Genomic DNA, 26,446 nt, shown 5'->3' on the forward strand with positions numbered 1-26,446 from the left:
AAGATATGAGGCCTGCAGAAAGGCATTGTATATAGCTCTGAGTTCCAGAATGTTGATTGGAAGGATGACTTCCTGACTTTACCATCTTCCCTGAAACTGCACCCCCTGGGTGACTGCTCTCCAACCTCTGAGGCTTCCGTCTGTGGTTGGTAGAATCCAATTCTGAATCCTGAACCATCGACCATCGATTAGGTGAGAAGTCTGAAGCCACCAAAGAAAAGAAATCCTTGCTCTTGGTGACAAATGAATCCTCTGGTACATGTGAAGATGCGATCCAGACCATTTGTCCAGCAGATCGAGTTGGATAGGTCTTGCGTGAAACCTTCCGTACTAAAGTGCCTCGTTAGAGGCTACCATTTTCCCCAGAAGGCGATTGCATAGATGTACAGATATCCGGGTTGGCTTCAGGACATCCCGAACCATCGACTTGATTACCAATGACTTTTCCAACGGAAGGAACACTTTCTGCGACTGTGTCCAGTATCATTCCCACGGATGGAAGCCTCCATGTTGGCTCTAGGTGAGGTTTTGGAAGGTTCAGAATCCACCCGTGAACCCGTAGTAGTCTGGTTGAGAGACCAATGCTGTCCAGCAACATTTCCCTGGACGGCGCCTTTATAATAAGATCATCCAGGTACGGAGTTATGTTCGCTCCCGGTTTTCGGAGGAGGATCATCATCTCTGCCATCACCTTGGTGAACCCCTTCGGTGCCGTGGAGAGACCAAATGGCAGGGCCTGGAACTTGTAGTGACAATCCTGCAGTGCAAACTGTAGATAAGCCTGATGAGGCGACCAGATCGAAATGTGAAGGTACGCATCCTTGATATTCAGAGAGACTAGTAATTCCCCTTCCTCCAGACCCGAGATCACCGCTCTCAGAGACTACATCTTGAATTTGAACACTCGTAAGTATTAGTTCAATGACTTGAGGTCCAAAATAGGTCTTACCAAACCGTCTGGTTTTGGTATTACAAACAAGTTGGAATAATAGCCCTTGTTTTGCAGATGAGGTGGAACTGGAAAAATGACCTGAGTCTGCACCAGTTTATGAATGGTGTCCTTTAACGTTATACTTGCCTCTTGTGAAACTGGAAAGCCTGATTTGAAGAATCTGTGAGGTGGGAGCTCCGTGAACTCCAGTATGTAGCCCTGAGAAATAAGATTTATGACCCAGGGATCCTGGCACAAACTTGTCCAGATGTGACTGAAGAATTTTAGCCAGGCTCCCACCCACCAGTCTTCCAGGCATCGCGGTCCATAGTTATGCTGAAGGCTTTCAGGAAGCAGAGCTTGAACTCTGTTCCCGAGAACCAGCAGTTGCTGGTTTGCGTGGTTTACCTCTAGCGCCCCTGGTGGCTGTAGAAGAACCTCTGGTTTTGCCCATAACTTGGCTGTCTGAAAGGACTGCAAATTGGAAGCTGAGTAGGCCTTCCCGGCTGGGGGAGCTGCGGAAGGAAGATATGTGGACTTACCTGCAATAGCTGTGGAGATCCACTTATCCAGTTCATCTCCAAATAAGGCTTCTCCTGTAAACGGTAAGCCTTCCACGTCTTTCCTGTAGTCTGCATTAGCAGTGCACTGGCGTAGCCCATAGCAGTGGTGTGTGCATTAAGCAAGCCTATTTCTTCTATGGCTTCCACCATAAAGTTCACAGAGTCCTGTATATGTTGCAGGAGTAAAACAATCTCCCCCCTAGATAAGTACTCTAACCCCTCAATTAGGTTACCTGACCTTTTAGCAATGGCTTTAGTGATCCAGACACATGCTATAATGGGTTTCTGGGCCACCTCAGCAGCTGTGTAGAGGGATTTGAGTGTAATCTCAATTCTACGATCAGCTGTGTCTTTCAGGGAGGCTGCACCAGGGACAGGCAATACTATTTTCCGTGACAGCCTGGATACTGATGCATCCACTATCGGTGAATTTTCCCATTTTTTCCTATCCTCAGGAGGAAAAGGAAAGGATGAGAGAAACCTCTTAGGGATTTGACATTTTCTATCAGGATTAACCCACGGTTCTTCAAACAGGGTATTCAGTTTCTTTGACACAGGAAAAGTGACTGAGGATTTTTTTTTTTTTACATTAATATAAGATTCCTCAAACTCTTCTGTCACCTTATCAGGAATTTGCAGAATGTCTCTGATAGCTTCTATAAGAGCCTCTATTCCCTGTGACAGAGCAGCATCCCCCACCCCTCTGAGTCCACCTCACCCTCCTCCATGTCTGACCCTGTATCATCAGAATCAGACTGCAGGATATGGGCCAGAGTACATTTTTGCGGACAAATGGTAGGGTTCTGAGACCTGGTTTGGGGACTGAGTCTCGGTTCATAAACTCATCCACAGACTGTCTTAAGTATTGTGTCTCTTTCTCATTGCGGGACAATTTAGTAGAAATATTGGAAATTATTACTGTAATGGAATCCAGCTATGCTGGTTTAGTCCCGCTAGCCTGGGAAGGTACACTACACTGAGTAGTGAGCCCCCTGGCGAAGAGGAACACTCAGCCAAACATGAAACACTCTTTGCCTGACATATTGTAAATGTGACAGCACACACACACAGGAAAAGGTTAAAAGCACAATTAACCCACAATGAGCCCTTCCAGGGAGACACAGAGATATTATGGAGCCAGCACACTGCGCCCTTATTGCTAATGCCAAGCTTAGCCGGGTTGCAGACTAAGTACCCAGATTGGGTATTCAGTACACTATAATGCTGCATTCACACCGCAAATGCCGGGTCCTACCCGGTAAGACAAACGTGTACTTACCGGGTGGGATCCGGCATTTGCGCTCCGTTGCAGGCTTCCCGACCCGGCAATATACCGGGTCGGTTGCCATGACAATGGAGGCCGCAGCAGCAGCAGGGGCGAGGGTGGAGGCGGCGTCGGGAGATGAGCTCATCTCCTGCGCCGCCTTTCCCTATCTTGTGAATGGGAACCGTGTCGCATCGACACGGCTCCCATTCACACCGCACCTGACCCGGTAATCAACCCGGGTAAAACCCTTCTTTTTTACCGGGTTGATTTACCGGGTCAGGCGACCCGCTAAATCGCCCAGTGTGCTTTCACATCGCACACTGACCCGGTTCGACACGGCAATATGCCGTGTCGGTACCGGGTTATTTGTGCGATGTGAAAGGGGTATTAATCGCTCCCCCAATGCTGTGAACCCCTGGTACCACTGAGGTCATCTGGAGTCTCTCCGGAGGAGCTGCGCGTCCCTGTCAGTCAGCGTCTGTGTCCACTGCAGAGAGAAAATATGGCTGGTGAGCTGCTGGATCCGCTCATAGTGAAGCCTCGTTCCCTCCATGGTGCGTGGGCTTCCCGCTTTTTTTTGTACTTGCTGAGGTAATTTAGTGCTTAAAATGGAGTCAGATCCGATTTAAGTCTTTGTTGCCAGTGTGAGTACTGTGTACAGTGTACTGAGACTCAGTTCTCCCCCTCAGAAGCTGTGCGTCTGCAATGTGTACGGAGTCTGGAGACGCAGTCCACTCCGGTTAGAAGCCATGCATCTCCGTACTCTCTTGCCGCCATAATGGCTGGCGACCCGCTAACCAGGATGCCAGCTTAGTACTCACCACTCTTCTGGCTGTTAGGGGTGGTGGCGTGCTGTGGGAATGTATGCTCGCCATGGTAGGGCTTGCAAATAGCTCCCTCAGGAGCTAGTTTCCTGTCAGCGGGGAACGGGACCATTAACCCTGAGAAAGGTTGGGCCGTTCCCCCTCCTAAGTCCCATGAAGCAGGCAGGCTGGTGCCAACCAGTCCTGCCTGAACATAACAAACAGATAAAATAAATGCAGAAAACTCTTCAGGAGCTTCCATAAGCGTGGCCGGCTCCTCTGGGCACATTTTCTAAACTGAGTCTGGTAGGAGGGGTATAGAGGGAGGATCCAGCCCACACTATCAAATTCTTAAAATGCCCATGGCTCCTAGTGGACCCGTCTATACGCCATGGTACTAAATGGATCCCCAGTATCCTCTAGGACGCAAAAGAAATATACGTTATGGTAAGAACTTACCATTGATAATGGTATTTCTCCTAAGTCCACAGGTGCCACAGGATAACAATGGGATATGATGGAGCGACAGCGGATTTGCACCAACCGGTCAAAGCTTTCTGGCCTTCCAGCATGCAACGTTCCTGTCCATATATCCCCGCCTCCTGGCTCAGGCAAATCAGTTGTATTCCAAAGCTCAAGGCAGGAGCATCATGTGGAACCCTAATCAGGCGAGAAGAACACACATGCACACCCCTCTATACAAGGAAAATGTTAGGGAGTAAAAGGATCCTCAAATCAGGTGGGTCAGGGTGGGATCCCTGTGGAACCTGTGGACTTAGGAGAAATACCGTTATCAATGGTAAGTTCTTACCATAACGTATATTTCTCCGGCAGGGTCCACAGGATAACAATGGGATTTCCCAAAGCAGTTTAGTGGTGGGGATGCTCCTGATGCACAGGAGAATCCTTCGCCCGAATTTAGCATTGTGAGAGGCAAAGGTATCCAAAGCATAATGTCTAATGAATGCGTAAACAGAAGACCATATGGCTTCCTTACATACCTGTTCTGCTTAAGCACCACATTGTGCTGCCCAAAAAGGACCTACCTTACGAGTAGAGTGAACAGAAACATTAGCCGGAATAGGGAGATCAGCTATAGAATATGCTTCTGAAATCGTCATCTGAAGCTATCTTGCCAGCATCTGCTTACCAGCATGCCATCCTCTTTTGTGAAATCCATAAAGAATGAAGAGAGAATCTGCTTTTCTGATGGCACTGGTACAATCCACGTAGATCCCTAATTCACGGATCACATCCAGCGATGCATCTCCCACAGAAAGGCCCGGAACCTGAAAAGCCGGGACAACAATTCCTTCGTTAAGGTGGAACTTAGTCATCACCTTGGGAAGATACCCAGATCTAGTTCTGAGAACTGGTTTATCTTGATAAAAAAAATCTGAAAATGGGGAACAATATGACAATGCCCCTAAGTCTGATATTCTTCTAGCTGACACCATAGCCAGTAGAAAAATACTTTATCTGTCAACCATTTATGATCCATTTTAATAAGTGGTTCAAATGGGCAACTTGAAGGGCTTTCAGGACTAACATAAGTCCCCCGGCACTGTAGGAGGAACAACCAAAAGGTTGAATGTGCAGCATACCCTAGAAAAATGTAGGCACATCCTGTAAGTTGGTCATTTACTTTTGGACCCCTACAGTCAATGTTAACCCTTGCTCTTTCAAGGAAGCCACCTTCAAACCTTTATCCATTCCTGCCTGAAGGAAGAATGCGAAGACCCTGGTAATTCTGAAAGAATTAGGGTCCAATTTCCTTTCACTGTACCAATAAATATAGGCTTGCCATATGTGGTGATAAATGTGAGCTAAGGAAGGTTTCCTTGTTCTGAACACTGTTTGAAATACCTGTTGAAAATATCCTCTTGTCTTCAAGATGGAGGTTTCAAAGGCCACGCTGTAAAAGACAGTCGATCCAGATGACTGTGATAACCAGGACCCTGCGTTAGTAGGTCTGGACGTTGAAGGAGCAAGGGGAGAGCATCCATTGCCAATCTCCGCTAGTTTTCTTGTTTTAACTTTCTCACCACCCTGGGTAATAGGGTGATTGGAGGAACACCTAAGCCAGATGAAAGTCCCATCTCACCAATAAGGCTTCCACAAAGATCGCTCTGGGATCCTTTGCTCTTGACCCGTATGTGAGCACTTTGTTGTTCAGATGGAACGCCATGAGATACTGTAGCTCTAAGGCAAGCACCTCTTGTTTTACTAGAGTCCAGAAGATCTCCGGGTGTAGAGCCCATTCGCTTCCCCGTTTAGGATTTCCGGAATGAAAACAGCGGACAAGATTGGATGATGAAGTTCTGCCCACTTTAGTATGCGAGTTACCTTCATCCCTTTTCAGCTGCGAGTTCCTCCCTGATGTTGAGGTACGCTACTGCCGTCGCATTGTCCGAGCGGAACTGGACTGGTTTTCCCCGAAAACTGTCCCATGCCTATGCCGGTGCCCTGTATATGGCCCGAGGTTCCAACCTTTAATGGCAGACAGCTTTCTTCTTTGGGAACACAACCTTCCTCACACTGATCCCCAGTGTCAGAATTTTCCTAATCTGGTATCAAAATTATTTCCCTTTGTCCAGCTGGGATGTCTGTAGTCACCAGGCTAATGACCTTCTTACTTTTATCGTAAGTACCATAGTCCGTTTTTATTACCTGATGCAATCCATTAATACCTACAGCACTTTGTATTCCCAGGTGGTCCCTCCAAGTACCAACCAGGCCAACACTGCTTAGCTTCAACGATCCAATGAGATTTGGGCATATCCAGTGTGGTGCGATTGTAGATTCTATTTGGTAAGAATCAGACGCTGCAGAGACCTCGAGTGGAATTGTGCATACTCCACCCTGTCAATGTAGATACCATCAAACCCATCACATGCATTGCTGCGTGAATGGATACCGTTTGACTGTGTACTAAGTCCTGAATCCTATACTGAACCCTGGATAGCTTGTTGCGAGGTAAAAATGACTCTCTGCAGACCTGATCCAGTACAGCCCCCAAGTGAGTCATCCGGTGTGACGGAACTGGAGACTATTTTGCCCAATTAATGAGTCACTCGTGCCTCTGCAAATACGTTATTGTCTGTTGCAGATGATGTAAGAGCAATCCCTGTGACTGTGCCAGGATTAAAAGATTGTCTAGGTATGGGAAAACTGGCGGAGCTAAGGTGTTATCACCCCCATATTCTTGGTAAATACTCTGGAGACTGTGGCTAACCCAAAGCGTAAGGCCTAGAACTGATAATGCTGTCGGAGGATAGCAAACCTTAGAGAACACTGATGGACAGTGGTATAGAAACATGTAGATAAGCATCCTGTATATCCAGGGATACCATATGATACCCAGGCTCCATTGCAAACATAAGGAACGTAATGATTCCAAGTGCAACCGAGGTTCCAAATATATTTGTTCAGCATTTTAATATTGAGCATGGGCCGAAATTACCCATTTGGCTTCCGAACTAAAACCAGGTTGGAGTAAAACCTTGTCCTCCTTTGCAGGAGGAACTGAAATGACTTTCTGACTGAAGCAATTTCTTGAACTGCTTCTTGCAAAGCCTTGTCCTTCGTCTCTACCAGAGACGGGCTTGTCTTGAAGGCGAAAGCATAACCTAGAGATACCGTGCCAGATCTGCGACCTGAAGAAGTCGGGTCCCCTAAGGCAGAGGCCCACACCATCAGACTGATGGTTTATTTTTCTACAGCACCTGGTACTCCCAGATGGTGTCCCATCCGAGTACTAACCAGGCTCAACACTGCTTAGCTTCCAAACTCAGATGAGATTGGGCCTATGAGTGTGGTGTAGCTGTAGATCCCAACCGGACTTCTGGTAGCCCAATGCTTTCCTAGTCTTCCCAGACTTTTTGTATTGGCTTTTACCTTTTGCTCTTAAAGGGGTTGAAATCCGGAACTTTAGGTTTTAAACTGTATGTGGAAGGAACTTGACCTTCTTGGAGTCTGCTTCTGACTCCAGAATATCTCAATTCTTTACCAAAAAGAACATCTCCAGAGAAGGACAACGATTCCAAAACCTTCCTAGATTCTGAATCAGCTTCCACGTACCCAGCTAAACTGCTCTGCGAGCAGGTATAGTTGGGGCTGATGCCCTGGAGGAAATAATGCTCATATACAATGCTGCTTGTCCAGGAACATTGCAGTCTATTTTTTATATTCAATTTTTGCTCTATTGAAAAATCTCCTTCCAGTGCATCAGCCCAGGCAACCAATGCCTTTGCCATTCAAGCCGAAGCCAATACTTGGCCTTATGACTGCCCTAGATAGGGAAAAAAATGTTTTTTTGAAACCCATCCACTCTCCTATCTGTGATGTTGAAAGCAAAGATAATGTAGATGTTTGCACTATTCGAATCACTTGCGTATCTACTTTAGGAGCCACCTCCCCTTTTTAAACAATCCCCAGCTGGAAGAAGATATTTAGAATTCTATTTCTTAGGAATTCTAAACTTCTTATTGGGCGTAGCCCAATCCGTCAGCTGATCTGACCCTGGAAACTCAGGTTTTGAGACGTTAAAACACAGGTGCCTTGGTTTTTAACACAGACTCTGCTAAATCCTCTAAGGATAGAATGGCTTCATTGCTTTAATTACTCAGCTATATTCCAGAGCGGAGACCTACCTCTTTTTCATATGATGAAGTAGAATAATTTGGGCTTTCATCTTCCAATGAATCTGAACAATGTGTAGCCTGTGAGGGTGAAGATTTACTTACCACCGGCCCTGAGAAGCTGCTGCTGGGAGTGATACACCATAGGTGGATCTGCATGTAAAGGCTAATAGTGTAACCCGATTTTGGAGGAATTATCCATTCAGCTTATTGGATAAAGTCTATGCAAAGATAGCCCAAGGTGGATACATTTATACCTGAATCTGCCTTGTATTTTTGCTGAAGCTAAAACATTATGCACACAAACCATCCTGAACCAGATCATGAGAGGATAATACAGCTTTGCAAACATGGTATGAGTGTCCTCACCTTTGCCGCTCTTGTACATGATAAATCATCAGCACTTCCACAGCGTACTACACAATTTTGTGACTGTAATCACTTTAACCTTTTTAAAATGATATCCATCCGACCCTACCCATGCACCAGCATTGAGGATCTGCAAAACAAACTGACAGACATATAGTAAAGTCAGCATCCTACTAGCAGTCAGTCACATGCTATACATTAGTATAATAAGCAATATGAGTACATCATCAACTACAATAAGTATGTAGGAGAACACATTTACTGAATCATATTTTAAAACAGATATAACGTATACAGACGCAATGCGGAAGAAACAGCAATGGTATACAGACTCATATGCAATAGGCACTTATCTAACTATTTGTACTCAAAAAGTAGATAGAGATTTAGGTGGTAATTCCGAGTTGTTTGCTCGCTAGCTGCTTTTAGCAGCATTGCAAACACTAGGCTGCCGCCCTCTGGGAGTACATCCTAGCTTAGCAGAATAGCGAACGAAAGAGTAGCAGAACTGCTACTAAATATTTTCTTGCAGTTTCTAGTGGTAGCTCCAGACCTACCTCTAGATTGCGATCAGCTCAGTCCATTTGGTTCCTGGTTTGACGTCACAAACACGCCCTGCGTTCGGCCAGCCACTCCCCCGTTTCTCCAGACACTCCCACGTTTTTCCCTGACACGCCTGCATTTTTTATCACACTCCCGGAAAAACGCTCAGTTACCATCCAGAAACGCCCCTTTCCTGTCAATCATTCACCGATCAGCAGTGCGACTGAAAAGCGCCGCACGAACACCAGCAAATCTACTAAGTTTTGTGTTAAATAACTTAGCGCATGCGCTCTGCGTACCATGCGCATTTAGCAACAAATCGCAGCATAGCGAAAATCGGCAACGAGCGAACAACTCGGAATGACCACCTTAGTGCTGTATTACCTGTACTCAGTAGAGTGGGATACAGGGAGACTCACCCCCACTTCCAAGATCGATCATACGTTATGTGGATCCAGATGCTACTAGTGTACAGTGCCACTCCATGAACCTAGTAAACACAGATGCTCAGTGAACACAGATGCACCGGTCACACAGCCGCTTATGCTGTGACTGGGTCCCCTCGTGGTAGGGCTCAGTGAACACAGACGCACCGGTCACACAGCTGCCTATGCTGCGACCGGGTCCCCTCGTAGCGTCTAGGACGGAAGCGAGGAATCAGTTCATGGCGGGAGACTCGGCGGAAACTGGTCATGAACCGGGGGGAGGGGTGACCAGGAGAGCATCTGACTCCCCACTGCTGACATCAACCCTAGGGATCACAGCCTCATACTATTCCTGAAGCTTCTGATCCATAAGGCCTAGCTCTGTTGCACCCGGGGTGGCAGCCGAGTCAGCTACTGTTTGGTAGTCTCCTCCCAAAACAATGCGGCTGTGTCTGTATTCCATCTACTAAGCGGAATCGATGCCTTACCTTCTCCCCGTGCTCCGGCCACAGCCTGTTAACATCTGCTGGACCTGCTAGTATATCCAACACAGATGCCCGCTGAAACAGCACTGTACTCGTGGGTAAGCGTTGTCGCGACCCTGCGGAGAGTTGTTGAAGCGACTCTTTCTAAGGTAGCGTATAAGACGCTGTTTAGAAATATCACTCAAAAATTAGACTATAGCAATAAAATAAGAAAGCTTAGGGCTGCTAAAAAGCAGCAGCCCCCTGACCATGGCCCGGCTCCTGCCGCACCAAACAAAAAACTGATTTGCCTGAGCCAGGGCGCAGGGATATATGGACGGGCCTGTTGCATGCTGGGAGGCCGGAAAGCTTTGACCGATTGGAGCAAATCCACTGTCGCTCCATCATATCCTATTGTTATCCTGTGGATAACCTGTGGACCCTGCCGGAGAAAATCCGCTTCCCAGTTTAGTACTCCAGGAATGAACACTACGGACAAGGCTGGATGATGAAGTTCTACTCACTGTAACATGTGACTTACCTCCTTCATTGCTTTTTGGTTGCGAGTTCCTCCCTGATGGTTGAGTTACGCTACTGCCATTGCATTGTCCGAGCGGATTTGAACTGGTTTCCCCTGAAGTATGTCCTTTACCTGAATAAGTTGCCTATGGCTGGACGATTATGTTATGTTGCCTGTGGCTGGTCTGAAGGTTCAAACTCAGGCACAGTTGATGAGATGATTGATGCTGAAAACAAGCGTATGACAGAAAATCTATCCTCCAAAGTGACGCGGTTGAAATCCCTAGAGCTGGACATTGACAGGGAAACTGACGACCATAACAAGTACTTGGATGTAATGCATCTTGAAAGGAAGCTCGTTGTTGAAGGAAGCCCTTGCTGCTAGCATTGTAGTAATCAAGAATGAAGGGTTATTTCAGTCAGGTGGTGATTTGCTGTGAGAAGGGGGTGCGGAGAGCTGGAACAACTGCAAGGAGAAGTATAGGTGACCCAGGAAAGGGCCCACTCAGATAAGTATTGATTATCTACTTTATTGTGTATTAGATTGTATTGGCTATTTCTGCTGTGTTGTGAATATTGATTCTCTTCACAGCTAGGTCATAGTCAATATCGTATTGCATAGTTTGTATTGTTTTGCATTGTCTTCAGAAGGTAATAGGAAGTTAGAGTTTCAATCAAATGGGTGGGGGCGTGATTGGGAGTCTCACTCAGTGCGTGTCATGCAAGATGTATGCGCACCTGGAGCAGCCGTCCCAGTGCGAATACATATGCGTGAGATGTGTGCGTACGGTTGCCCTGGAAGCCCAGGTAACTGATCTAGAGCAAACGTTATGCGACTAAGGGATATTCATAATCCCGAGCAAGGCTTAGATAGAAAGGTGGAGGAGTTGCGGGAGGGGTCACCGGTAGACAAGGAAAATCAGGTAGCCAGTTGGGTCACTATTAGAAGGAAGAAAAAGAGTGGGGGGGGGGGGCACAACATCTCTGAACTATCAAACCCGAACAAATTTGCCCGATTGGACAAAGATTCGGTGGATCATAGTGACGAAATGAAGGAGCTGGAGGAGACTGTTACCTTCTAGCTACCGGAGGAGTGGTCCCACTGGCTCAGATGGAATGAAAGCTAGAGAGGCACCCAGGAAGATGGTGGTGGTAGGGGACTCAATCATCAGGAAGGCAGATAGGGCAATCTGCTACCGGGATCGTGATCGCCGTACGGTATGTTGTCTCCGGGGGCTTGGGTACGGCACATCGCGGAACGGGTAGATGGATTGTTGGGAAGGGCTGGGAAAGACCCAGCGGTCTTGGTGCACATTGGCACCAACGACAACGTTAGCAGCAGGTGGGATGTCCTTAAGAAAAATTATAGGGAATTAGGTCAGAAAGTAAAAAAAAGGACATCTAAGGTAATATTCTCCGAAATATTACCAGTGCCACGCGCTAGCTCAGGGAGGCAGATCAGGGAGGTAAATGTTTGGCATAGAAACTGGTGTAGGAAAGAGGGGTCTGTGTTCTTGGAACACTGGGCGGACTTCTCAGTCAGGCGCCATCTCTTTTATTGCGATGAGAGCGAGAGGGACAGTCAGTAAGAGTAACTCTAGGGACGCACTAGTACATCATGTTAGGTTACCTTTAAAAAAAACAAATGGACAAGGGAACCACTAAACTAAAATGAATGCTTGCAAATGCAAGAAGTCTAGCAGGTAAAATGGGGAATTGGAATTGTTAGCATCAAAGGCTGAGTATGACATTATAGGTATTACGGAAACATGGTGGGATGACTCTCACGACTGGGTTGTAAACTTGGAGGGGTATTCTCTTTTCAGGAGGGACAGGGCAAGCAAAAGAGGAGGAGATGTATGTCTTTATGTTAAACCATATCTTAAACCATACTTAAAGGAGGTTGTTTATGAGGGGACTGGCGATAATGTGGAGTCACTATGGATTGAAATCTCAAGTGGGGGTATTGATGCAAAAAAACTAGTCATAGGCACGTGCTACAAACAGACGGATATTAGCATACATGAGGAAGAACAACTCTTGCAGGAAATTGAAAGGGCTGCGGGATTGGGGGACATCATAGTGATTGGGCGATTTTAATTATCCCAATATAAATTGGAGTAACGATTCCTGTGCTAAAGCGAGGGGCAACTGGTTCTTAAATATGTTAAAGGATCACTAGTCTCAATTAGTCGAGGATCCAACTAGGTGTAAATCTACTCTGGATCTAGTAATTACTAATAATGCGGACATTATATCGAACACTAAAGTTGGGGAGTCTTTGGGTAACAGTGATCACTATATGATCACATTCAACATCAGTTTCAGGAAACATAGCTATAAGGGTTCAACCAAAACATTTAACTTTAGGAAGGCTAATTTCAGTATGCTGAGATGTGCACTTAAAGACATTGAGTGGCAAGTTTTGTTTCATAACAAGAACACTTCAGAAATGTGGAATGCTTTAAAAGGGTTGCTAGATAGCAATATTCACAAATGTATCCCTATGGGCAGTAAACGCAGGAGTACTAAACTGAAACCAATGTGGCTTAACAAGAAAGTCAAGGTAGAAATGGATAACAAGATGCATGCTTTCAAAGCATTTAAATCTAATGGAAAGGAGGAGTCATTCAAGTATTACAAGGAATGCAATAAAATGCTAAAAAGCAATAAGAGCAGCTAAAATGGAAAATGAAAAGCAAATCTCTAGAGAGAGTAAAACCAATTCTAAAAAGTTTTTTAAATACATAAAATGTAAAAGGTTAAAAAAGGAGAACAGAGAGCCTATAAAAGATGAATTTGGAGTATTGATAAATTACTAAATAAAAGCGGAAATAATTAATAATTTTTTTTCATCAGTGGTCACCAGAGAAGAACTGATGGTGGGAGGAGTGCATAACATCAGTGACAGTAATGATTGGTGTTTAGATACTTGTTTAAGTGAAGAAGTAGTCCGGGAGAGACTAAGCAAAATTAAGATTAATAAATCACATGAGGGTTCTTATGGAGCTTAGGTCATAACTAGCAAGACCCCTATACTTGATTTTCAATAGTTCAATTACTGTAGATCAGGCATGGTACCGAAGTCGAAAATATTACATCTACACTCACCACGTGCAAACACCACACAGAGTGGCCTCTGTGCGGTTGCGTTCTTGCTGTGCGTACGCATACACGCATGCTACGTACAATGGTTCGCGAGCTGTGCGTATTGGCGCGTGGTATGAGTATATACGGTAGCATACGCATTCACACAGAAATGCTACAAAGACCTATTCAATATTAAATTCATATAGTGCACAATTTACACAGTCTCCACACACATTGCCAGCAAGTTACAGTTACTCAACATTTACTCAAAGGACAGAATAGAGATATCCAGCTTTACAGGATGTGAGGGGACAGAACCAGGTTAGGACTTAGTGTTTGGTATCCAGATGTGCAGTATTTTGAGACCTACGTACCGATTGTAAGGTGCAGTTAATCGCATGTTTCTGCGCATAGATATGCGCAGAATTTTAATTTTCACCAATACTGTACTCGTGATATTCGGCGGGAACCCGGAATTGGAGACCTGCAAGCACACCTGGACCAAGCATCGCATTCCATTCTTGTTTGGGAAATAAGGTGTATTCAGCCACACGTGTCACTGTATTGTGCGCATAGCATGTCGGAGTGTATACACAATGTGCATACACATCATAGGGGTTATTGTTTGCATTTAGCGGCCGCAGCGGCACGAACCACAGTGTGTTTAGGTATTGCTTTTCCTTGAAAGTAAATTGAACTAAACAGTTGGCGGCTCGTCGGGTTCACCACATACTCACGGACTTACAGGGCCTAACAGACTTTGGTCTAACAACAAAGGGTGGAGACGCGTCTAAAGTAATTTTGTATTGTGTTTAAAACTATCTAATGTTGTTAGACCATGTCTGTCCTGTATAGTCTCAGAGGTGCTGGTGAGAACCGAGGGATAACAGGGAAAAGCCATTCATTTTCTGTGTGTGTAACTTTTGGCGCAAAAATGCGCACAAGCGCACTAACCGTTTGCATACATTCTCACATATTGTTGCTATAGGTTGTAATAGTTATTATAGATCTGCATAGAATCGGATACGTTTATTTGTTATACATTTGGTATATTTCTTTTTGTGGGTAATTGTAAAAACACAAAACGCAGTTCTGGCCTAAAAGTTTAGGTAGCACTCAAAGGAGGATTACCCGTCTGGGCTACTTCCAGCGGGTGTGAGGAACAAAGGTGTATTGTGTAGTGAGCAGTAGAATTTTGCTTACATTGATCGTGATAAGTGTGGAATATTTAGGTGCGAACGCACGGTGTACACAAGGTACGGTAGAAAAAGTACATGGTGAGCGTATGGAAATGCGCACGTGGCGCGAGAACGTGCACGGTTGCATGCTTACGCAAGGTTGCGTAAAGTAGCGAACGCAGGTTTTTAACCACACAATAGAAGTTCAATTTAAGGCGGGATAAATGACATAGTTATACATTTACGACTAACTATCCGATTTTAAAAGCAGATTACTATAATATTTGTTTAAAGTGTACTGCCTCTGGGACAAGCTACTAATCAAAGGGAGCAATATTTTTCTGTACAGAAAACATTGTGTATTAGTGTGAATTTACAGTAGTTGTGGATGTATTGAACCCCGGAAACTGGGATCCTGTGGGAGACGCTGAGTTAGCAGAGGCTTGGCGGCATGAAGGTTAGCAACCTTGCGTATTGATTAGTATTGAGGCACGTAGTGTGTGTTTTTACAGGAAAAATGTGTGGAGGAGCGTGATAGATTGTGAAGGTTTTGGTGTTACGCTCCGGCTGTGGAGCGCAGCTTGTAAATTCGACTCCTGTGATCATAGGGCGTATAGATAACAAGTATCTATAAGCTGTGTGATTGGACCGCACTTCTGCGTGTGTGATACGTGGTGCAACGTGATACCATTTGCGTTCTTTGTTCGCAATTGTGTCATCATACGCGCTATGTAAAGCATATGCAAACGTGATTTGTGTAAAGTAGGAGGAATTTTTTCGCTGACTCTCTCTCAGGAAATCTTCCTGGTGGACATTCACTGGATAGGGTGATCGATAAGTTGTTTCTCACCCAAGAGAATTCCAGCGGATAGATACCGAAAAGATCAGGCTGTTTAACCTCCATTGAAAAAGGTGGCGTATTGATTTATTGCTGTTAATACGTCAATAATTCCAGTGCTGAGGGGTCTGGTAGGTGCCTCACTGGGTACGCGGCAGTCACTACAGAAGTGGACCGTGGTACTTTCCAGCAGAGAAGGAGTTGGTGATAGAACTCGGAGGACTTTCACCGTTTGCTTGTATTGTTCATTTGGGGATCGTGTCAAAAAAGTCCACGAAGGGAGCCAAGTGCACAAGCAAGAAATGTTCGGCAGCCAGGGTTCAGGCTGGAGAGCAGAGGCCAAGAGGTTCCGCTCGGATTATATTGTGTGGGAAGTATGGTCCACATGCAGAGGCTTTTTGTGACAAATGACTGGGTATGAATGACTGTTGATGATAGGGCATCATTTCCTAGGGTTGGTAGTTTTGAACCAGAGGTGCTGCAGAATGTTCGAAATAGAATATGTCTGATCAAATCTAACAAAAGATCTGACATAACGACTGTTTAAACATATGGCAACAAGAGGGAGACATGCAAAGGGAACTTATTCGCACAGCAAATTCCAAACCAAACAGGAATGCAAATGCAAGTGCACCACCACCGTCATATGTCGATGGAGAGAAGGCAGCTAAACACAACGGTATAGAGAAATTATAGAAATATACATATAAATTGTACTAACCCTAACCTATGCAGATTGTACCCTGTCTTAAATTCTCCCAAGGATTATGGTTCAGAGGAGGACGACGAGCCCAGCTTGATCTCAGCCCTCTCTCAGGCAACCACCATGCAGGAAACTCAGGTGGGCACAGCCCAACTGGAAAGAGAAGTGGCGATAGCTTACACTGGAGGGACGGGTGAGATCATAGCCACCAGTAAGTACGGGACTGTTCATTATGCGGAGACAGTAGCTCCCCGCACTGAGACAAACAAGAGTGAAGTGGTTGTGTTAAACCCTGTTCGGGTAATAGCAGTTCCCAATGGGAGAACTGATAACCAGGGAGTAACCCCCATCAGGAACATTGCCATGTATTACCCGTGGTCCAGTTCTGAACTGCAGTCAATCATGTGAGAATTCCCTGATTCCAGTAAAAGATTTAGTCGGATGCCAGAAGTTTATTAAAAATCTGGGCAATGCCTATGAACAAACAAACATAGATTGGCGGACAGTGTTAAGAGCGTGCCTACCCCCTAATATTGACACCCAGAAAATCATAACTGATTGTAAGACAGAGACAAACAGTCCTCTAACTGATGAATACAATCAGGAGAATGTAAGGCAGATTAACATACAACTAGGATTGTATTTTCCCACAGTTGGAAAGTGGAATAAGATTTTCACAATCAAACAGAAAGAGAGTGAACTGGCATACGAATATTTCCATAGAGCGTTACAAGATGTGGCTAAATACACTGGGATAGAGGATATAAAGAATGATGTGAACCACAGGGAGGTGGCTGTCTCTGTTTTAATGGATGGGCTCAAAGAGGCACTGAAAGCCAGAGTACAGACTTCTTTGCCTAATTGGAGGGGGATTACGGTAGATGCCCTGAGAGAATCCGCTATGGAACATGACTGAAACATCATCAAAAACAAAGAATCACAAGGGCAAAGGTTGATGTTGTTAAGTATACAGGCAATTGAAGGGATGTTCAACCAACCAAAACCCCAGACCCCTGAAGATGGTCAATAACATGTTATGCTTGCAAAAAGGAGGGACTCTTTGCCATGGAGTGTAGGAGTACAGGGACACATAATAAGTATAGACCCAATAGACAAGAACACGAGCCACATTATCAAACACATAGGGGTAAATTTACTAAAATGGGAGTTGTATTTAAGATGGGATGTTGCCCATAGCAACCAATCAGATTCCAGGTATTATCTTCTAGAAGGTGCTAGATAAATGAGAAATAGAATCTGATTGGTTGCTATCGGCAACATCCCCTCTTAAACAGAACTCCCATCTTAGTAAATTTACCCCATAGACAGGATCAGGGAACATTTAGGAGAGATTACGAGCCACATAGAGGGGAAACACGTAGGTACCCACCAAGGAAGGACTGGCAGGCCTCCAAAACCTCACAGATATCACCCTCACACATAGTAGTTGCCAATGCTCTGCTGGAGGGCCCAAAACTACAAGAGGTCAGGTCACACCTGTATTCTGCAGCCAGTGAAACTGACTGCTGGCTTTGGAGGTTAACCTGAGGTCATGGTCAATGTAGCTGGCATACCACAAACTTTTCTTATAGATACACGGGCGGCAAGATCAGTACTAAACCCTACAGCAGGTATAATGACCAAGGGCAAAACAATTTCGGCAATGGGAGTAATGGGAAAAGTGCAGCAGTACCCTTTGAGTAGACCTGCAGAGATTACGATAGGGCCCTTGCATACCAAACATTCTGTCCTGTTGGCTGCATCGGCTCCAACTAATCTACTTGGCAGAGATTTGTTGTGTAAAATGCGGTGTGTCATATATTGTACCCCCGATGGTGTGTTTTTAGATATTCCTGAGAACCATGCACAGGAAGTACAAGATATGCTAGACACCCCTCAAAGGCTAATGTTACACTCTACCGTTCTAGACACATGTCCATCACAGGTAGAGTAAATGATCTCAGAAATACCGGGTTCCCTATGGACCAAAGATGGACAGGACACTGGACTGATGGCGAATGTAGCCCCAGTAGTAGTACAAATAAAAGATGGCAGGATAGCTCCAAAAATCCCCCAGTATCCTCTGAAACCAGAGGTGGAATTAGGAGTATACCCGGTCATAGAAAGGCTGCTACAGCAGGGCATCCTAGTCAGGACATCCAGCACAGCCAATAGTCCCATCTTCCCTGTGAAAAAGAGTAGGGGGAGGGGTTACAGGCTAGTGCAGGATTTTAGGGGGGATAAACAAAATAGTCGCGAGCCAATTCCCCGTAGTGCCCAATCCAGCTGTCATCCTCATGCAGATTCCCTCCAGCTCTAAGTACTTCACTGTGATTGACCTCTGTTCTGCTTCCTTTTCTGTCCCTCTTCACCCCGAAAGCCAGTACCTTGTCACTTTCATCTACAGGGGATTACTGTACATCTGGACCCGATTTCCCCAAGGTTTCATTGACAGCCCAAGTATTTTCTCCCAGGTCCTACATGACTGTTTGCAATCCTGTCAACCTGAGAATGGGTCAGTGCTGATATGTTGATGACTTGTTGTTATGCTCTGATTCATTTGAGTCGTCCCTGGCAGATACTAAACAGCTTCTGTTTCATCTCTCCCAGACAGGACACAAGGTTTCTAAGGATAAATTACAATTGTGCCGGACTAAGGTTAAATACTTGGGACACTGCTTGACGCAAGGACTCAGCACCTGACCACAGACAGGATACAGGCTATCCGTGACATGACTCTGCCGCAAACCCAGCAACAAATTCACACTTTTCTAGCAATGTGTGGATATTGTCGGAATTGGATTCCAGGGTTCTCTATTCTGGCACTACCACTTCAAGAAATGGTCTCTTCAAACAAACCAAAACAGGTCTCTCATACAGAGGAGTCCGAACTGGCGTCTGAGAGACAAAAAGAGTGCTTGTCACAAGCACCAGCATTGGGGATGCCAGATTATGAGAAACCTTTTGAGTTATATGGTGACGAAATTGCTGGGTGCGCGGCAGGAGTCCTAACCCAGAAACATGGTGATGCCAGCAGACCGGTAGCCTACTACAGTGCACAATTGGACACTGTAGCATGGTCTCTCCCCACTTGCCTATGAAGTGTTGCAGCCATAGCTTTGTTGGTAAGTAAAAGTGAAGACGTAGTGTTAGGACATGACCTGACAATCCATACACCCCCCATGCAGTATCAGCCTTTCTAAACTCCGCCCAAACAAGACATGTCACATCTGCTCGGTTTACAAAATGGGAACTATCTCTGATGGCCCCTGTAAACATCACCATAAAGAGGTGTAGCACACTAAATCCTGCAACTTATTTGCAGTGTGTGCCTGGTCATGCACAAAGGGTGGAGGATAAGAATGATGGTGAAGGAGGATTTAGTAAAGACACGGATATGCATGATTGTATGGAATACTGGAACCAGACTTTCACTGTGAGACCTGACATTAGTGACAACCCACTAGAAGACGTAGACTTTACCTTCTACACTGACAGTTGTTGTCACAGACAGACGGACTCAGGAGACCTGTGCTTTGGGATACGCAGTTGTAGATGACGAAGGTATAATAGAAGCTGAAACCCTTGGTCCACCTCACTCAGCACAAGTCGCTGAGCTGGTAGCACTGACCAGAGCATGCGAGTTGGAAAAGGGTAAATCAGCTAATATATACACAGACTCTAGGTACGCTTTGGAGCGGTGCATGATTTCGGGGCCCTGTGGCGCCTCAGAAATTTCATGACGGCAGCTGGCACACCCGTGGCGCATGTGTCACACACCAAAAGGCTTCTGACAGCCATAAAGGAACCTGACAGAGTGGCTGTTATCAAGTGTAAAGCATACACCTACAACCAAGACCCAATTTCACTTGGTAACAGCTGAGCGGACGATGCTGTTAAATCAGCAGCAAGCACCACCATACAAATTAACACCACACAACTGATTACATTCAATATGGTAAACACGCAACAGTTAATTGAAATGCAAGATTTGTGTTCCCTACAGGAGAAGGCGGTCTGGAAGGCGAAGGGATATGGTCAGGAGTCCTCAGGACTCTGGAGAGATGGACAAGGTAATCCAGTGGCCCCCAGGGTATATCTCCCAAGCCTAGCTGAGGCAGCACATGGTCTGACTTATCTGAGCAAGGAAGGTATGTGCAAATTGGTAAGAGCCTACTGGAGTGCACCAGCAATGATGTCTTACTTGCTTAAGGAAGAATATTGGTAAGACAATACCGACGGAGCCATCTCATATCCCTCCTACAGACGGACCTTTCCAGGTAATACAAATTGACTTCATACAGCTACCACCCTGTAGGAACTTGAAATATGTTTTGGTATGCACTGATGTCTACTCAAACTGGGTAGAGGCATTCCCTGTTGCCACAAATACTGCTGCATTCACCGCCGAGAAAATTGCACAAGAATTTGTTTGTAGATATGGTATCCCAAAGATTATTGAAAGTGATAGGGGTACCCATTTTACAGGTGAAGTCTTTCAAGTCATGTGGAAACTTATGGGTATTAATAGTAAGCTACATACTTCCTACCGGCCTCAGGCCAGTGCGAATGTGGAGAGAATGAACAGCACTATTAAGAACAAGCTGAGCAAAGTGATGGCTGAAACTGGACTGTTGTGGCTAGAAGCACTGCCACTAGTGTTGTACAGCATCAGAACCACTCCCAGGTCACCGCTTAAGCTATCACCCTTTGAAATTCTTTTTGGACGACAGCCCCATGTAATGATAGACCCCCAGGATGATCTGAAATGCAATAATGAAATGACTGTGCAATATTTGGTTAGGATGAGCCAGCAACTGAGAAACCAGCAAAGGAATCTGAAACTGGTGATTCCTGACCTACCGAACAGTAATTGTCATGAAATTGAACCTGGGGACTATGTGATGATTCTAAATTTTCTACACTCAGGTTGCCTCATAGACAGGTGGGAAGGACCGTATCAAGTTTTGTTGACCAGCAAGACAGCACTGAAGGTTGCCGAGAGAGAGACTTGGGTCCACTCGTCCCACTGCAAGAAGGTCGCTGACCCGGAGAAAACTCGTGAAAAAGAGAAAGGTGAAGGAAACCTGATATCACTGGAGAATCTGTTCCGGGAAAGATGAAAGGCAGGACTGTTGAACGGCACCTGAGTGTGGTGAAAAGCAAAATTAAGGACGGTTGTCTTAAATATTTTTTTTCTCTCCAAACACGCCCCCCCTCTTCAGTTTTTCTCCTCCCCTCCTTTTTTTTCTTACCGAAATGGATACACATCAAGAGACTGTATCCCGGATTTTTCTTGTGATTCTATTTTTGATCAGGACAATTTGTTTTTGTGAGGGTCCCCGAGAAGTCAAGCAAGGATCTGGAATGGGTTCTGATGGAGAGGATGAATTTGTAGGACCCCAGGATCAGTCCATCACTTTGATCAAAGCTGGTATAAGTAAGAGATCCGGTAGTCACGGAGCTCGGAGGCAATGTGAAAGGTTATTGTCTGATGAATACTGCATATGTAAGTACTGCAATAACATAGTCGAAGATGGGTGCATCCAGAGATGTCAGTCAAACAATAATATCAACATTGATGGACATCCTTTGAGTGACTATCACTCATTAGTGGGTACGGTCTTAAACCAAACGGAATGCTGGGTGTGCTCACAAGTACCTCAAGGACAGAGTGAATCGGAATTAGTGCCATACCCATTAACAGTAAATGAGGTACTCGGATTGCATGGTGGGAGACTGATGGACAGAAAATTCAATATATCTAGACCCCTAGCTTAAAGCTCCACAAGTACCACGTAGATAGATCACTACTGTGTTTCAACATAACCAAATTCTGGAAACCAGGAAATTGGGAAGTGACATGGAACAATCAGACAATGACCTTCTCACATAGAGCTGACAAGGAAACGATCAACTCTGAGCTTGTACGTGGGATAGCCACAAGTGGGAAGTACTTCCGATACAGGTATACACGTGGGAGCAAAACCATGTGGGCTGGAAAAGTGTCACAGGGATATTGTGCACACATCATCCAGCCAGATACTTGTATCAAACAGATGGAAAAACTGAGGACAGGTTTCTTCGTGAAAGTTATTTGTGATATGATCTTGATGCATTTTGTCCCCTATGTTCTTCCAGATGACGCCTATTTTATATGTGGGAGGAAGGCATACAAGTGGCTTACTCCGAGCTCTGAAGGGTTGTGTTACATAGGCAGAGTACTACCAGAAGTCATCGCACATGACAAAATGAAAGAAATTCACCGCAGCGCTCCACCTCCTTATACTCACACCCACTACGAACACATTTTCAAGAGACACCTCATAGACAGGAGAGAGCTTGCAGCCTCTAATTTGATCCATGAATCCACCGGGATTCAGATTCTTCTTGCATTAGATATCACCCATACTGCCAGAGGAATTAAAAGTTATAGGTACATCCATGATCTAGCGAACTTGATAGATAATATCACTGAGATGTATGACGACACTTTCAGGTATACGGGTAGGGAACTACAGGCCTACAAGAAGGAACTGGTCCAACACAGGATGGTCTTAAATTATGTCACGGCCGTGACAGGTGGGTATTGTGTTACCTTGGAGACTCAATCTGGTGTGAAGTGCTGCACGTATATTACGAACAGTACCGAGGACCCAACGGAGATCATTGATCAAAAGATGGACAAGATCTTGCAGTTGAAGTGGGAGTTTAGAAGGAAACACAATCTCACTTTAGCGGCTGTGGGTAATGAATTGACTGGATGGGCCTCATGGTTGATCCCACTCAAATGGATCTATGGGTTAGGAGAGTGGGCACAAGCTGTGATTGCAAGTGTGGGAAAGTTTCTTCTCTGTATCCTGGGTGTCATCATAATTATCAGCCTGATATTTAGATGTGTTTGGATTTTGACACGGCAAAAAAGGCAAAATAGAAATTTGAGGAGTCTAAGAAGCGGGTGCATTGTAAATCAGTGTGCGAAGACATAGGTACATGTATGTATGTATGTATGTATGTATGTATGTATGCAACATTCGTTCAAATCAGACATCTCAGGCTATAGCACTGCCCCAGCATACTCTATAGGTTGAATGTCGTCCCACATCCAACCAGTGGTCCCTTGACCACCGAGTGCATATAGAGGATGTCTCGTCCTCTGCCCTGTCTTCCCCTGTCGATGTCTGATTTGCAAAATAAGTACATACGTGTGTCTAGGTCACCCATTATGTGTTTTGAAATATTTTCATTGTTGTTAGTAATTTATGGCAGTTATTGTTTACTGCCAAAAAGTGGACCGTCAAAGTAGAAAATATTGCCCCAGCATACTCTATAGGTTGAATGTCGTCCCACATCCAACCAGTGGTCCCTTGACCACCGAGTGCATATAGAGGATGTCTCGTCCTCTGCCCTGTCTTCCCCTGTCGATGTCTGATTTGCAAAATAAGTACATACGTGTGTCTAGGTCACCCATTATGTGTTTTGAAATATTTTCATTGTTGTTAGTAATTTATGGCAGTTATTGTTTACTGCCAAAAAGTGGACCGTCGAAGTAGAAAATATTACACCTACACTCAACACATGCAAAAACCACACAGAGTGGCCTCTGTGCGGGCTCATTCTCGCCTTGCATACACACAAACTACGTACAATGGTTCACGAGCTGTGCGTATTGGCGTGTGGTATGAGTATATACGGTAGCATACGCATTCGCACAGAAACGCCACAGACATATTCAATATTAAATTCATATAGTGCACAATTTACACATAGTCTCCACACACATTGCCAGCAAGTTACATTTACTCAAAGGGCAGAACAAGAGATTTCCAGCTTTACAGGATGCGAGGGGACAGAACCAGGTTTGGACTTAGTGTTTGGTATCCAGATGTGCAGTATTTTGAGACCTACGTACCAGTTGTTATTTGTAGTTAATCGCATGTTTCTGCGCATAGATATGCGCAGAATTGTAATATTCACCAATACTGTAATTACTGTACTCATGATACTCAGCGGGAACCCGGTGATGGAAACCTGCAAGCACACCTGGACCAAGCATCGCCCACTTATTCAAACCAACCTATGACCCCTCATGTACTGTAAATTACCTGCCCCTTGACCTATAGAAGAAGACCTGACATTTCCTTTTTTATTGTACTTTGGACCTATTGTATAAAAGAAAGGCCTCCTGGCCGGGCTCAGTCTATTCTCTGAAGGTCATCTTTCTAAGACTGATTGAGGACCGGATCCGGGAGTGCTGGCGAACAAACGTATGTACTATATGTTGTAGCTCTTCTCTGTAATATTGTTGTACTTTCTACTTGTATCTTTTTGAGTAAATATATTGTTGATGTGTTGGACCACAACATAACAATTAACTACTGGTGTCGCATTCCATTCTTGTATGGGGAATAAGGTGTATTCAGCCACACGTGTTGCTGTATTGTGCGTATAGCGTGTCGGTGTGTATACACAACGTGCATACACATCGTAGGGGTTATTGTTTGCATTTAGCGGCCGCAGCGGCCCGAACACAGTGTGTTTAGGTATTGCTTTTCCTTGAAAGGAAATTGAACTTAACAGTAGCTACAGACAGCTATGATTATTAGCAAGAACCAGCATGAGTTTGTGAGGGACAGATCATGTCAAACTAACTTAATTAGCTTCTACGAGGAAGTGAGCAATAATCTCGACCAGGGAAAAGCAGTGGATGTGGTCTACTTAGATTTTGCAAAAGCCTTCGATCCAGTGCCTCACAGGAGACTGATCATCAAATTAAAGGAGCTTGGCCTAGGAAAAACTGCTTACACATGGATAAGTAGCTGGCTGGATAACAGGGTACAGAGAGTAGTGGTCAACGGGAAGTCCTCAAGCTGGACCCCAATAGTCACAAGGGTCCGTACTCGGGCCACTACTGTTTAACATATTTACCAATGACCTAGAAATAGGCCTGGAAAGAACAGATCTTTGTAGATGATACTAAACTGTGTATGGTAATTAATTTGGAAATAGATGTGGAGTCTCTGCAGAATGATTTATCTAAACTTGAAACCTGGGCGACTAAATGGAGAATGAGGTTCAATATAGAAAAATGCAAGGTTATGCATTTCGGGACTAAAAACAAACTTGCATCCTACATATTAAACGTGGAAAGTCTAGGGGTAACAGTACTGGAAAAAGATTTGGGAGTACTCATTGATAATAGGCTTAATAATAATGTCAAAGCGCAGTAAAAAAAGGCAAGTAAGGTGCTAGCATGCATTAAACAGGGAATTGAGACAAGGGACGAGTATGTAATCCTGCAGCTGTATAAATCATTGGTACGTCCGCACCTGGAATATTGTGTTCAGTTTTGGGCACCACTGTATAGAAAAAAGATATCAGTGAACTTGAAAGGGTTCAAAGACGAGCTACTAAACGGATTAAAGGGATAGAGGGACTGGATTATAATAAAAGGCTTAATAAGTTGAATATGTATACACTGGAAAAGAGGAGTCTAAGAGGAGACATTATTAATATCTTCAAATATGTAAAGGGGCATTACATAGAGTTATCAGAGGAATTGTTTATTAAAAGAACACTGATTAGGACACGTGGGCACTCGCTGAGGCTGGAGGAGAGGAAATTTTGTACGCAACGGAGGAAAGGGTTCTTCACTGTTAGGGCAATAAGGATTTGGAATTCACTGCCAGGGAAGGTGGTAATGGCGGACTCTGTAATTGCATTTAAAAATGGATTAGATACATTTCTGATTGAAAATAATATCCAAGGTTATAACACTTAAAATATTGATGTTGTTAATCTGGGTGTAATATTATTTATAGTTGTTAAATAATCATAAAACATTACTTCGGCAGTTACATTATAATCAACACAATTTAATACAGGTTGAACACGATGGGCATTTTGCCTCTTTTCAACCTCAATTACTATGTTACTATGTAAGTGCCATATATATGGCACGAAGTTCCAATATATTTATTGACAGGCAACTTTCTTCCTTGGTCTACTGCCACTGGAAGCAACTCCTTCCCGACACCGCTCCCCAGCCCTGAAGGCTGGCATCAGTTGTCAGAATTTCCCAATCTGATATCCAAAAGGGTCTCCCTTTGTGCA

General features: G+C 44.7%; 1 pseudogene; it reads right to left on the minus strand.

Moving 5' to 3' along the window:
* Positions 1-7,277: 7,277 nt before the first annotated feature.
* On the minus strand, positions 7,278-7,395 carry LOC134949359 (5S ribosomal RNA; annotated as a pseudogene).
* Positions 7,396-26,446: the final 19,051 nt, after the last annotated feature.

Source organism: Pseudophryne corroboree, chromosome 1, assembly GCF_028390025.1.
Source record: "Pseudophryne corroboree isolate aPseCor3 chromosome 1, aPseCor3.hap2, whole genome shotgun sequence".
NCBI lineage: Eukaryota > Metazoa > Chordata > Amphibia > Anura > Myobatrachidae > Pseudophryne > Pseudophryne corroboree.